The 12289-nt window shown below is 38.5% G+C and overlaps 1 protein-coding gene across 1 annotated transcript in view; it reads right to left on the reverse strand.

The window, feature by feature from the left end:
- SdhA (succinate dehydrogenase, subunit A (flavoprotein)) overlaps positions 1-12289 on the reverse strand; it is a 311617-nt gene that overhangs the window by 187477 nt on the left and 111851 nt on the right. The gene's annotated exons all lie outside the window — the stretch shown is intronic.

Genomic DNA, 12289 nt, shown 5'->3' on the forward strand with positions numbered 1-12289 from the left:
TTTCAACATCAGCTTGATTTTTTATTGCACTACACAACTTTGCATCATCAGCAAACAACTGAATATCTCCCTTTAAGCCGTTTCCTATATCATTTATATACAAATTAAACAACATTGGCCCAAGCACAGAGCCCTGAGGTACACCACTGGTCACCTGCCTCATTCTGGACTCGGCTCCTCCATACACCACCTTATGGTATCTCTCCCTGAGCCATTCTCCTATCCATATCACCAATTTAATATCCATTCCCATCTGCTCCAATTTGCGTAACAGTGTTCTATGGGGTATCCTGTCAAAAGCCTTAGCAAAATCCAGAAGTACCACTGTGTAGCCAGTTCCTTTGTCCAACTTGGATGTTATTCTATTATGAATAGTTAATAGATTGCTAAGGCAGGATCTACCTTTAACAAAACCATGTTGGCCTCTATAGAGTATCATATCCTGATCCACCCATTCTTGAATTTTGTCTTTAACCAACTTTTCCAATACTTTTACCACTACTCCTGAGATGGTGATTGGTCTGTAATTCAATACCGCAGTTTTAGAGCCACCCTTATGCAAAGGAACCACTTTGCCTAACTTCCACTCCCTAGGGACCATACCAGAGTTCAAACTTAAATTAAATATCCAGGTAAGAGGGGTTGACAATTCATTTGCACATTCACGCAACACCCGAGCTGATATTCCATCTAAGCCTACCGCAGTGTTTGCATTTAAGTTTTGCAATATATTTAATACCTCTGATTCTTTAGCTTCAATTCTCACATTAGGTATTGCTATAGGTATAGAGATATCCTCACTTGGGTGATAGACTTTTGAGAAGTGATCACTCAGTAACTCGACTATTACATCTGATTTTGTCACCTCAATACCATCAGCACCCACTAAGGTTATCCTTCCGAAGTCATTCTTCCTCTTACTTGCCACATAGCGGAAGAACTCTTTGGGATTACCCTTGATCTCTTTGGCTAAGGTCTTCTCATAATCTGATTTAGCTTTTCTTACTATGCTGGTAACCTTCCTAGCTTGAGCCTTGTACTGCTCATGGGTGTCCTGATCGCCCTTCTCCTTGTAAATTCTCCATAACATTTTCTTTTTTTGCAGTTCAAGCTTGATACTACTGCTCATCCATCTAATGCCTGCCTTGTTTGACCTCCTGACCATAGGGACACAATCTGATATTGCTTTCCTCAGATACCCGCTGATTTTATCCCAAGCACTGCTAACATCTTTCCCTTGCAATATGTTTTGCCATGGGATGGCTGCAAGCTCACTCCGAAGCTTGTTATAATTGCCTAACCTGTAGTTCCGTATATACCCCTTTTTAATAGAAAAATCCACAGATTTTGCAACCTCCCAAGTCAATACCACATGATCGCTTTCACCAACTGGAGGTAACGTGGACACCTTTCTTATGCATATATCCTCTGAACCAATAACCAGGTCCAACACTCTCACACCACGTGTCCCTTCAGTTACGTGCTGTTTCAAGTAATTATCTCGTAGAAGATGTATGAACTCCATTTCCTTTTTGCTACGAGATATTTCCTCCTTCCAATTGATATCACCATAATTAAAATCCCCCATAATAATCACTAAGCCTTCACTCATTGCACTAAGTTGCTGGTGCATGAATTCAATATCTTCCCCCGTACTCCCTGGCCTATAGCAGCATCCAACTCTATATTTGGTTGCGTTGGTCACTATTTCGCACCAGACTGCCTCAAATGAACTCTCATTCACATGTCTATCATCATGATATACTACTTTCTTTGGCTGCAACACATCGGCTATCATCAACAGTACTCCTCCTCCTGTTCTATCTTCTCTATCCTCCCTGAAAATACTGTACCCTTCACATTCAATTCCAGTGACCACATCTTCTGCTGACAGCCAAGTTTCACTAATGCCTACAACTTTTGGTGAGATTTCACTGACTAATGCCAAAAATTCTTCTCTCTTATTTCGAATGCTTCTAGCATTGGTATACAAAAATTGCAGATTCCCTCTAGATCTTGTACCGGCTTTAGAACTGATATATAAGTCACTAACTACCGTAGTCCTATGCCGATTTTTATCCCCTCTCTTCTGCAATTTATTCTGCCTATAAGGATCAATAAATACACAATCAGTGCTAAAGTTTCTCTCTCTTACACTCAACCTTTTCAATATTAGTTTCCCTGCCCAATAACTTCAACCTGTTCAGAAAACAATAACTCCTTCAATCGCTTATGTCCTTCCATGTTAAGATGCAGTCCATCTCTAGCATACAACTGCCTTTTTCCTTCAAACACACTCCAAACATCAACAAACTCCAGACCTCTTTTTCTGCACATTCTTGCAATCATATCATTCATTATCATTGCTCGTCTACTTAACTCGTAATTGTCAAAACGAGGCAGCACGCACACTATTCTCCCATTGACACTTTTCCTCTTCACAATATCTAATAATGTTCTTAAATCTTTTCCTACCCGATTTATACTACCTCTCAGGTCATTCGTACCCACCATAACTATCATCTTGTCTGTTTCATGCCCTCTCTTTATCGCTAAAGCCACTCTTTCTATTGTCCCATCAGCCCAGCACTCCTCATGCATACCACTCTCCATACCCTTAATCATAGAATCACCATATATTTTACCACTCTTAACTTCATTCAAGTCCACACTCATGGACTCATTCTCTACACTATTCAGCATGACTCTCCCAGCTTCATTACTCAACTCTCTATTACTTACCCCCCCACTCTCACTACATCTCATTTCTTCTAGGCCACTTGTGGTTTTATTATGTTGACTCCCAATCACTCCCATACTATTTATTACTGAATCATTCAAAGACTCACCCATATGTAATCCTGTTCTAGTTACTTCAGCTAAAGTAATCTCTATAGTCCTAATTTCTCTGTTTAACACATTAAACTCAGCTTTAACTTCCAGAATCTCCTTACCGATCACTTCCACTTCCTCATGAAGAAGATGAAGGTCATTTTTCATTTTCATAAACTCCCGCCGAAGTTCTTCCGCTACGGTCCCGATGTCTGCTTCCATTCCTAAACGCTCCAGCCTATCCCGACACTTCTCACATACGTCGACATTTTCTTTCTTCTCATTTTGCCAGACAGACCACAGATCCTTCACATTTTTCGGTGCATACATGTAGCAGTTTCCGCACCGCATCCATTGCGAAAAATCTAACGCTGAGCCAGCCTTTCGTGTAGTAGTAGAAGTCCTGCGCGCCGCTGACGTACGTTTCTTGTTGGACGCCATCTTTACACGTTGTTATAGTGAAACAAACGGCAGTGAAAACACAATATATACAACACAGTTCTAAACAATAATACCACTGAAGGACACTTGTTTCTAACCGATGCACAATTGCAGCATAATTTGTGACAAAAAGCCACACTATATTTAACTTTAAAAACACGTTTTCTAGACTAGCTAAACTCGACCGCCACATTTACCAAGGACACTAGCGCCACCAAAACCATGTTGGCCTCTATAGAATATCACATTCTGATCTACTCATTCTTGAATTCTGTCCTTAACCAACTTTTCCAATACTTTCACCATCACTCCTGCCGAGATGGTGATTGGTCTGTAATTAACTACCGCAGTCTTAGAGCCACCTTGATGCAAAGGAACCACTTTGCCTTCCTTCCTCTCCCTAGGGACCATACCAGATTTCAAACTTAAGTTAAATAACCAAGTAAGAGGTGTTGACAATTCCTTTGCACATTCATGCAACACCCAAGCTGATATTCCATCCAAACTTACAGCAGTGGTTACATTTAAATTCTGCAATATACTAAGTACCTCTGATTTATTCACTTCAATTCTCGCATTAGTTATTGCTACAGGTACAGAGATATCCTCACTTGGGTGATAAACTTTTGAAATGTGTCACTCAGTAACTCTACCATTACATCTGAATTGGTCACCTCAATACAATCAGCACCCACTAAGGTTATCCTTCCAAAGTCATTCTTCCTTTTACTTGCCACATAGCAGAGAATTCAATATCATCCCCTGTACCACATAGCCTATAGCAGCAACCAACTGTATATTTGGTTGCGTTGGTCACTATTTCACCCCAGACCGCCTCAAATGAACTATCATTCACAATGTCTCTATCCTCTTGATATACTACTCTCTTTGGCTGCAACTCATCAGCTATTATCAATAGCTGATGAGTCCCCCCCCCCATTCTATCTTCTCTATCCTCCCTGAAAATACTGTACCCATCATATTCAATTCCAGTAACCACATCTTCTGAAGACAACCAAGTTTCACCAATGCCTACAACTTTTGGTGAGAATGCACTGACTAATACCAAAAATTCTTCCCTGTTATTTTGAGTGCTTCTCGCATTAGTATATAAAAATTGCAGATTCCCTTTAGTTCTTGTACCAGCTTTAGAACTGATATACATTCTACTAATTTCAGTAGTCCCATGCTGATTTTTATCCACTCTATTCTTCAAATTATTGCACGAAAAAGGATCAACAAACATACATTCACTGCATAAGTTTCTCCCTCTTACACTCAACCTGTTCAATTTTAGTTTCCTTGCTCAATTACTTCAACTTGTTCAGAAAACAGTAACTTCTTCAAATGCTTATGACCTTCCATGTTCAGATGCAATCCATCTCTTGCATACAGATGTCTTTTGCCTTCAAACACACTCCAGACATCAACACTATCTATTTCCAAATTTAATTTGCAAAGTTGGCATGGTCTTACTGAAATATTTTACTTATTCCATAGGTTCTAAATTCAGGATGCAGTTGATGTTTTCAATGTTTCTGCCTATTTTTATTGTCTTTATCTTTATACTGTTGATTTTCATACCAAATTTATTACAGCAGTTATTCAATTTGGTCAGGGAATCCTGTACACTTGTTCTGGGTTTATTTAGGAGTATAACATTATCTGCATAAAGTAGAGAGCTGAGATCAACATCTCCAATATTGATACTGCTTTCATTCATAATGTGATTCATGTAAATAATGAATAACAGTGGAGATAATGTACACCCTTGATGCACAGCTGAGGTCAAACCCATCTTCCTGTATTCCTTGTTCAATTCTCAGTGCTGATTTACAACTGTCCCATTTACACCATATAACTCTAGTATTTTGAACATCTTTCCTCTCGGTACCTTGTCATATGCCTTTTCTAGTTGTACAAAACTAAAGTCTAAAGCTTCTCATATTCCCATGATTTCTCAACTATTTGTCTTAAAGTGAAAATCTGATCCTGACAACCTCTGTTTGGCATAAACCCAGCTTGTTCTGCTCCATGAGCAGGATAAAATTGAAATTCATATTCAAAAGAAGAACATGTAAGAAAGTTTTAAAGCAAATAAAAGTTTAGCAGCTCTCAAATGAAGAGAAATGAAGACTAAAATACACAAACATTATTCAAGAAAAAATGAAAGAGTTTGAGAACAGGAACCAAACCTTGGAGATTCAGTGGCAAGCATGAAGAAAACATTGATTGATTCAGCCAGAGAGGCATGCAGTGAAGTTTTCTGTAAGGATAGAAAAATCAGAATTCCATGGTGGTCACAGGAAGTTAGAAGCAGTGAAAGAAAAGAAGAAAGCATATAAAAAGTTACTGGAGAATATGACACTTGTGCTCTTAGAGAATACAGAGACAAATGTAAGAAATCTAAACACCATGTAAAACTAGCAAAACAAAAGTCATCGGAAGACTTTGGTAAGAACATAAAACCTATTTATCAGGAAGGTTGCAATATATTCTGGAGGATGTTGAAAAACCTCAGAAATGGAGGAAAGAATGGAGGAAAGAGTGTTGTAAAAGGAATTAGAGATGATAAAGGTGACATGAAAACTGGAGAAAAAGATATCCTTTAAGTATGGAATAATTATGTCAAAAAATTGCTAAATGAAACAATCAGTGATAACACTGACCAGGCATGCAATCAGGAATACATATCTACACTTGAGGTAGAAAAAGCCATCAAAAGCCTAAAATGTGGAAAAGCAGCTGGAGTAGATGATCGACCAGAAATGCTCAAGTATGGAGCATTCATGAACATTGCATAGTTGAGAAGACCTGGACAGTGGGTTGAATTCCAGATGATTAGAGTAGAGCTCTTGTAGGAGCCTTATATTAATAAGGGAAATAAAACTAAATGTGAGAATTACAGCGGTGTTTCTCTACTGAGTGTTCCCGGTAAGATTTATGCAAGTATACTTGAGAAACGGTTGAGAAGGATTGTGGAAGGGAAGCTTGTGGAAGAACAAGCTGGATTCAGGACAGATAGAGGCTATCAGAATCAAATTTTCACTTTATGACAAATAGTTAAAAAATCATAGGCATATAACAAAGATCTGTATTTAAGTTTTGTAGATCTGGAAAAGGCATATGACAAGGTGCCAAGAGAGAAGTTATTCAAAACACTACAGTTATGGTGTCAAATTGACATTATATCAAACAATACTTAGTCTTTATTTGAGTTGTAAGTCAGCATTTAAAATTGAAGGAAGTATGGGAAGATGGTTTTATGTTAAATCTGGTGTCAGACAAGGATGCACATTATTCCCCTCTGTTATTCATTATCTATATGGATTACATTATGAAAGAAAGTGGCATTAAACATGATATCAAAATTGGAGATGTTAATCTCCAATTTTGATATTGGACTCCACATAAGCTCATTGCTTTATGTGGATGATGTTATATTTCTAAATAAATCTGATAGAGGTCTGCAAGATTCCGTGACTAAATTGAATAACTGTTGTAATAGACATGTTGAAAGTTTTGTAGTGTGGTATCACCTTACCCTAGTCCTGAAGATACTTCAGGTGCAAACTTTGTTTGCTCACACTTGGATAAAGGATTAAACTAATTTTATTATACTCTAACCAAGTGAAAAATAAACTTTCAACAACCTTCTCTAAATCCAGAGTAATTTATTAAAAAAGGTTGGCACACCATTTGGCAACTCCTATAGGTAGAGATGACCTGCGAATGCTTCTGCCTGGTATTTCCACTATTTCCACTAGGGCCTGGCTCCCACTGAAGAGACCTCAATAAAGGTCGAAACTAGTCTGGGTAGTGGCCCTTCCCTTAATGCATAACATTAGACATATCCGCAAGGAGATGTGTTTTGCATTATAGGAGATACTGAGATAGGAGTGTTGGTAGCTTTCTCCACCTTTGCAACGAGTTGCCCTAGTGTGGTATCACCTTACCCTAGTCCTGAAGATACTTCAGGTGCAAACTTTGTTTGCTCACACTTGGATAAAGGATTAAACTAATTTTATTATATTATGTAATAGACATGGTATGAAGGTCAGCAATAACAAGACAAAAGACGATGAAAATAGGCAGAAGCACTGAAAATATCAACTGTATTATGAATGGAGAACCTATAGAAGAAGTATGGAATAAATGGAAAAGCTTATGCTTAGTCTTTTGGAATTAATAGGGAATACTGCTGGCCCATTTACACAAGCACTGAAATTTTATTCAGGTTTCAGGATGCATTTAACAGAAAACATTTGTGTCTACTGACAAGGAGTACTGCTCCTGCATGATAATGCAAGACCCTATAGAGCTACAGGAACCCTGGACAGAATTCAAGAACTTCACTGGTAACTAACATCCACTTTACAACCCAAACCTCACCACAAGTGACTTTCCCCTGTTTGGCTTGCTGAGACACACACCTTAATGGTAAAAATTCTGCTGATGATCAGGAATTTAAAATTAGATGCAGACCAAAATTAGACCAAAACAAAGGAATCCTATGCTGCTGGATTTGAAGGAATGATAAAGCAATGGGACAAGTGTTTAAATATTGAAGCAGGATTATGTAGAGCAATGTTTTTACTGATGCTTGTATTTCATGTTTTCTCTTTTGTAATCATTCATAACAAACTTTCTCACATTGTCATGTTTTGAAATAAAGTTTATTTGTAATTTATATTAAATATATGAATATTTTTTCCTTTGAATAAAAAGGTTTTTATATCATGTTTTATGCTTCGATAAAATTTCTTTATTAATGTTATTTATTAACCATCTTTGATTATTAAGAGAGACCTCCATGAAGTCAGGGACTCATCAAGGAAAGCCACATACTACACACACACACACCAGCTATCATATTCTTGGATTCATTCACAATATTTGCGCACACAACATTCAATGACAATCCATTCCAATCATGCACCACTAAGACAGACAAATGTAGCTCTCACCCCTTTCTTGACTGCATTCATTCCCATCCTCCATAAAAGGAAAAATTTCATCAACTGAATTCCTGGAAGTTTGTAAGTCTCAATCATATTACCCCTGTATCTCCTGTTTGCTAGTGTCTGCAGTCTACAAATGGTCAATCTGTCTTCATTATCAGTATTCCACAATCTTGATATCATTTTTTAACACTCTCCCTTTCACTCTCTCCACTGTATTAGAATAACAATGGAAACTGACCAGACCTGTGCATAGTAGTTCAAGTGAGGTCTTATCAAGGCAAAATGAATTTCCTATCTTTATATATCAAAGTTCATTTCAGCATTGCAATCTTTGCTACATATCCTGAACTTTAACTTCCTATCTACTAACACTCCAAGATCCCTAGCCTGCTCAGTTTCTTTGAACATAATCCCACCAATATAATATGAAATTGAATATCTAATCACGGCAGAGTGCATAACTTTCATTTACTGACATTGATATGACATCCATTTTCCGATGCCCACAATTCCAGCCTATTTAAATAATTCTGCAAGTACTCTTCAGCAAATAGCTGTGTGTTGCATGTCAAATCGTTCCTAATGTCATTAATGTACAGATATAACAGTGGACCAAGGACAGATCTTGTTACCTTAAATCTTGCAGACTCATCTCCAATATACCACTTTTTGATGTCAAACGTCAGTCTTCCCCACCTCTCATCCAAGCTAATATTTTATAATCCAATATCATATTCTACAATTTATGCAAGTCTTTTATGCTGTATTCTGTCAAAAGCCTTAGCAAAATCTTAAAGTATTATGGTGTATCCATTTCCCCTTGTGTAGCTCAATGGTAACATTATCACAATGTGAACAGGTTGCTAAAACATGACCCTCCCATAGTATACCCATGCTGTTCGTTGCAAAGTAGAGATTCTCAGTCAACTTATTTCTGAATGCGAGCCCTAACCAACTTTTCCAAAATCTTCACCATCAAACGAAGCGAGGAAGCAAGAAGTGACCTTAAGAAGGTCACTTCTTGGCCTGTGGAGATTACTAACAGACTAAAACCATATAACTCTAGACCCCCCCCCCCCGTACATATGGGCTCCCAAAAATACATAAAGAAAATGTGCATTACGTCCCATAGTGGATGGCAATTGATTCCCCCACTTACAAACTAACCAAATATTTAGCCAAAGCGCTCTCACACTATACTGGCAACACACCATCACATAAAAAACTCAGCCCACTTCAAAGCTAGTATAGAAAACCTTACACTCCAACATACTGACATAATGGTCAGTTTTGACGTCTCCTCCTTATTCACAAATGTCCCCCTCAAAGAAACCTTAGAGCTAATCCAAGCTAAATTTCCTCCCAATATCTCAGCCCTATTTCAGTTCATAATGAACTCAGGCTATTTCATTTGGCAGGAAAAATTCAACAAACAGATAGCGGGGACACCCATGGGTTCACCACTTTCCCCACCCTTGGCCAACTTCTTTATGGAGACTTTTGAAGAGAAAGCCTTAAACTCTGCTCCACAAAAACCTACTGTGGCTTTGCCATTGATGATGTGTTTGCTATTTGGCTACATGGCCCGGATACACTACTCTCCTTCTTAACATACTTAAACAACTAACACCCTAGAATCAAGTTCACCCTGGAAAGAGAGAAAAACAATAGCCTCCCCTTCCTAGAGACACACTAGTCACCGACCAACCTGATGGAACTTTGGTTTTCTCAGTTTATAGAAAACCCACCCATACAGGCAGATACATTCACCAACAATCCCATCACTGCCCCCCCCTGCCACTCACAACAATATGGAGTTATTAAGACACTATTGAACAGGGCAAAACTAATATGTTCAAATACCAAGCCCTAACTACTGAACTAAATCACATCCTTAACACTTTCTCAGCCAATGGCTACCCCCCCCCCCCGCAAAAAAATCCAAAAAATACTAAAACCAGTTATCCACAACCCACCTCCACAAAAAAGATTACTCTAAATCCATCACCATTCTCTACATCGAGGCACCTTGGAAAAAATCAACAAAATCCTAAAAAAACATGACTTGACCTCTTGTTACAGACCATACAGAAAATTGGTATCCCTTATCCGCTCCACTAAAGACCAACCACTTCCTCTAGACCTACCTGGTGCATACCAGGTCCCTTGCAGTAAATTGTCCTACTTTGGCCAAGCAGGCAGGACAGCAAATATCAGAATCTCAGAACACAAGGACTACATCCGATTTCACCAGTACAGCCACTCTGGGCTTGCAGACCATGCTCTGGATACTCGCCACAGAATAGGGTGGAAGAAAGCCACAGTAATACACCGCAGCAAGTTCAAATATGAAAGACTATTCATGGAATCAGCCTCAGCCCTTAGGAACATGCCAAACCTCAACAAATTTCATGACTTATTTTTCATGGTATTAACAACACCACAAACACTTTTATCAACAAAGATGTTTTATTAACGCTTATATTTCGCTGATTTTCAACTCAGCATCATCAGAGCACAACACACATGTAAACGCGACAGTGAGTGAGTGAAACAATATAATTGCAAAAGACAAAAGATCTAAAGTCCTATTTTTTGGTGCCCTCTAACAGGGAAAAAAAAAAAAAAAAAAAAAACCAGCAGTTATCCAGGAGTTTTTCTTAGGATTTCTTAGGAAGTATTGTTGAAACATGGCCTTCGCACCACCTTCAAACCTCATGTCAAGCTGGCAACTCTGATCCGTTTGCCTAAGGATAACTTCACCCTTTAGCACACCCATGAATGTATGAAGTTCCATGTGACTGTGACTTGGCCTATTATGGGCAAACAGGAAGATTAGTGAACATCCGCCTAGAAGAACATGAACGATACATTAGCTACTATTACTATGGCAAGTCGGGACTGGCAGACCATGCTTTAGACACTCCTTCACACAGGATTAGATGGAGGAAAACGAATGTGCTATTTAGGAGTCGTTATAGATCTGAAAGATTATTTTTTGAGTCAGCAATGGCTTTGAAGCATTCTCCCAACCTTAACAAATATGGTTGCATTAATTTGCCAAAAATTTGGGAGATGGTTATCCTAAGAAAAACTCCTGGATAACTGCTTTTTTTTTTTTTTTTTTTTTCCCCCCCCGTTAGAGGGCACCAAAAAATAGGACTTTAGATCTTTTGTGTTTTGTAATTATATTGTTTCACTCACTCACTGTCACGTTTACATGTGTGCTGTGCTCTGATGATGCTGAGTTAAAAATCAGCGAAACATAAGCATTAATAAAACATCTTTGTTGATAAAAGTGTTTGTGGTGTTGTTAATACCATGAAAAATAAGTGATGAATAACCATCAACACCTAAGCTTATCTGTTAGACTCAACAAATTTGGATGCATGGGACTGCCCCAAATTTGGGAAACATATATCAGAAGAACTTCAGCCCAAAGGCCAAGAACACCTAATATAGCCCGCCAGGGGGCACCATCAGGACTTTAGGAAAACGGTACCTTCCTCGCTTCGTTTCTCATTTGCTGTTATGTAGTACTTGCGTTCACGTGTCTTTATCTTACGTTCCCATGAAGATGGCAACGTGACGTTGCCGAAATATCGGAAAGTATATATTAAAGTTGATTTAATTTATATTTCTATTGTATGCTGTCAATTCCTTAAGTATTTAGTTATCATGTTTAACCAGCGTATAAGCCTTTCTAAAAGAATTTATGTCTCTCATTATGATTACTCTTTTTGTGCCCATCATCTCTATTTGGTGATGCATTTCTTCATCACTAGCACCCGATCTACTAGGTCTGTAACAACATCACACTATGTATTTGATCTTGTTAGATTCCACCTGTAGGCCTGATTGGCCGAGTGGTTAGCGTGTCTGCTCTCCAGCCAAGGGGGCAGTGGGTTCGAATCCCGCCACGGGCATGGATGTTTGTGACTGTCCTACAAACTTTGTTTGGAAAGGGAATCTGAGACCCTACCACTTATTCTAGCAGAAGATATCATTGCCAAAACCATGTGAGGTACAGCAGTGACCATACAGCATCTACG

Source organism: Typopeltis vanoorti, chromosome 21 (assembly GCF_054136105.1).
Source record: "Typopeltis vanoorti isolate ZY-2024b chromosome 21, IOZ_Tvanoo_1.0, whole genome shotgun sequence".
Classification (NCBI taxonomy): Eukaryota; Metazoa; Arthropoda; class Arachnida; order Uropygi; family Thelyphonidae; genus Typopeltis; species Typopeltis vanoorti.